This window comes from Marmota marmota, unplaced genomic scaffold (assembly GCF_001458135.2).
Source record: "Marmota marmota marmota unplaced genomic scaffold, marMar, whole genome shotgun sequence".
Classification (NCBI taxonomy): Eukaryota; Metazoa; Chordata; class Mammalia; order Rodentia; family Sciuridae; genus Marmota; species Marmota marmota.
This window is the reverse complement of record NW_025999968.1, coordinates 32799297-32803035: the sequence shown is the minus strand read 5'-3', so window position 1 is coordinate 32803035 and position 3739 is coordinate 32799297. Positions and strand designations below refer to the sequence as shown.

The 3739-nt window shown below is 27.5% G+C and overlaps 1 non-coding gene across 1 annotated transcript; it reads right to left on the bottom strand.

Moving 5' to 3' along the window:
- Window positions 1-2144: 2144 nt before the first annotated feature.
- LOC125617049 lies at window positions 2145-2276 on the bottom strand. Its single transcript, XR_007347902.1, has one exon. It is a non-coding gene; the product is annotated as a small nucleolar RNA SNORA72 (small nucleolar RNA).
- Window positions 2277-3739: the final 1463 nt, after the last annotated feature.

The window sequence follows — 3739 nt, the reverse complement described above, 5'->3', positions numbered from 1 at the left end:
TTCCTCATTCTTAGACAAGTGAGTACTCCATAAGCAGCATAACTCCTCAATATTCTGGGTGCACTCTGACATTTCTAAAATAATTCAGACTGGAATTCTTGTCTCTAGAGCTAGAGTCTTTCAGTAGGATTCAATTATATACCTTTCAGTTTTTATAAAACTCTTCGGTTTTGAAAGATCCAAATAACTCCTAGGCAGGACTAAAGAAGGGTGATACTATAATTTCAACAGAATTTATAATACTAAAAAGCATGTATTTAAATACAGGTACACTGTATTAACAATGACTGTGATTAATTCTGATGCTTAAAATGCACCATAAATTTCATTTATATTGTTAAACCATTTTTACAATAGATTATCTAAGAATATTGTTTGGATTTTTCAAAAATGCAAAAAAGGGAAAAAAATAAAAATTAACAAATCACATAATTAGAATCACCTTCTTTTATGTAAGAGGAACAATAATATCATTTGGAACTTAGATTTTACAACAAAGATAATAATATATTCATTTAGTCTTGAATACAGATAATTCATAAATATTTGCTTAATGTATGAAATATTGAATTTAGTTGCACTGAATTATTTGAATGGATCACCTATAAAAATGTTATAAAATAAATACTTTTACTTCAACAATATTTTACACAGCATAAGTAAATATAACAGTAAAATATTTGCAATATTGAAACATTTATTTCTTTTAATTAAGTGATAATTTGCAAATCACTTAGGAAAACTAAATCTAATATGATGGTTACAATAGCAGAAAATGTGGACAAAGATAATTTATTAACTATGAACAAAATATCAGATTCATCATTCATTTTCATTCTTACCAATAACCAACACAAAGGAAGAATTGAAAGAAGTCAATATACACAAATAAGTTTTTTTTTTTCTCAATCATACATTTATTTTCAATTCAATCTAGAATTCCACTTGAATATAAAACAAGGTTTCCATCAGAACATTGTGAAATTGGGAAGCAAAAAGCTTCTTGTATAACTTTGGATCTGTTCTTTTGCTTCCAGCTAAAGACAACTTTGCATTTCTTTCATAACTCTATAGACTAAATTGTGTTTTCTATAATTTATAAAAATCTTACCATGTTGAATGATTTCTCTGGCTCTCTACCTTCAGTCACTATAATAATGTTATTGATGCATTTTTTCTTATACAGTATATTTGAACAGAGTTGTCCCTCGGTATCTGCAGGGGATTGGTTCCAAGACCATACATACCAAAACCTATCAATGTTCATGTCTGTTATATAAAACGGCCTAGTATTTGCATCTAACAGATGTAAGGCCTCTTGTATACTTCAGATCATCTCTAGATTATTTATAATACGAAATATAATGTAAATGCAATAAATATTTGTTATACTGTATTGTTTAGGGAATAATGACAAGAAAAAAAAAGTTTGTATGTATATAGTTCAAATAGTTCAAATGCAATGCTTTTTTTGTTTGTTTGTTTGTTTCCCTTGAGTATTTTCTCTCTGCATTTTGTTGAATCCATGGATACAGAATCTGTGAATACAAAGGGCTTACGTATATATTATGTATAGGACACTTTTTGATATTGCAATACTTATTATATGTGTATGTATGTATTTATATATTCTGTATTTCTTGATAGTTATTCCTATAGATGAAATCTCAATGGAGTTAGAGATTGTGCCAGAACCATTTATCATTTTAATTCCAGTTCCTAACAGAGTGATTGACACATAATAAGCAATAAGTACCTGGTAAAGTTATCATTGATGCTTTTACTTATAAAGCTTCATATCCACTTATAATTTTTTGTTAATTTGTGACAAGTTTTATTAAAGAAATTATTTGCATAGCTTACTTTTCACCTCTCTGTTCTGGTGTTTTTAATATTACAATCACCTAGAAAATGAAAGTAGTAATTTTACAATACATTTAATGGCAATTGGTAGTCTCTAAATATCCTTATTTTTATATACATGATTTGGCACTGATTAGCATTGCTCATTTGAAATTAGCACTGATTATTTGAAAGTTATGACCATAGGTGTACTATCGTTTGTCTTAAGGTTGATCAAAGGTAACCTAGAATCATAAACATTATATAATCAAACAAATCGTTCAGGATATAAGTCAGATCTGGTATATCACCAGCATTTATAAAACTAGACCTATAAATATAACTAGGTCTGGAGACATATGTATATTATTAATATAGCAAATGCTTAGCCTGTTCTGATTATTACAAAATCAGAACAATGAGAATATTCATAACAAATATAATTATTTTCTAAAGATAAATTACAATATATGAAATTATCTATTTCAGAAGTCAGGACCAATTAAAAGAAACAATAAATAAGAAGACAAGTAGAGTAGAGGAAGGGGAACAGGGCGGGAGGAGTGGGGAAGAAAGAGGAAGCACTGGGGATTTCAGTGAAACACAATTGCATTTCATGCATATATGGTTATGTCAAAACAAACCTCATTATTATATATAACTATATATCACTAATAAAAACATGAAAAAGGCAGAACCAACAGTTCTCCACTAACAGATGAAGTGATATAAACATGTAGTATGACCTTCCAAGAAGTTTTGGCATGAAGTTGAGAAGAGTTTAAGTAAATAAGTAACAGGACACATGATTTGAAGACAATTTGGGTTTGCATTGAAGGATTGTGTGTGGTGTAAGTGCAGGAGATTATTCATTTATTTATCACCTCTCTGTGTATTTTTGCTCAAAAATTAGGAATATGAAGCAATACTTGTATGTGGAAGACACCAATAAAGACATACCAGCATGCTAAGCATGCTAGTATTCTGTTTATCAGAATGTTATAATAATAGATGTTAGTTGTGTTTTTTTACTTTGTACCCTATTTTAAGTTATTTTAATTTATTTAAGTTTTATTTATTTATTTTAATTTATTTAAGTTATTTATTTATTTTAAGTTCTTTTAATTTTCTACAGTAAAAATAAGTTATTTTTATAATAGGCAAACACAGGCCAATTTAAATTAAATTTACTCAAATGTATAGTTGTATTTATATTTATTTCCTTATAAATTGAAAGTGTGCCTGGTAATTATTTGAGTTTGATTGGAACTAAAACATCTGGAAGGCTATCCAAAAGATAAGGGATACAAATGGCTAATAAATAAGAAAAATGCTCAGTCTCTCTAATAAACAAAGGAACATAAAATTAGATTAAATAATTACAAACTACCATTTTAACCTAACAAATTATTCATAAAATAAATGCATTCCCTTTCTTATGTGATAGCTATTTCCATGACTTCAGAAATATTTATATTTATTATTTTTGCTATAATGTTAGAAATACAGTAAAATCCTTTTTTTTATAAATGTTTACAATAAATTGTTTAGTAAAAAGGAAACAAATGTATGTATATGTGAGAACATATTAATATCGGCAATCTCCATTTGACAAGAGTAATGAATATTTTATTTTTTCATTCATATTTCTGTTATTTTTGCCAAGTTTTAAAATAATATATGCTGTGCTAAATTACAGAACAAAATCTGAAAATTTATTGTAATGTATTTAAAGTGATGTCCCTCACATCTGTGGTATCACACACTTGTGTGATTATGTGACAATATCTTACAGGTCATAAATATTATTACACATTCAATAGTCTGTTTAAAATATTTCTTCTGTGTTCTTATCTGAATACCAGAATCCCTGCATGTTTTTGATTTCTAGAAAATT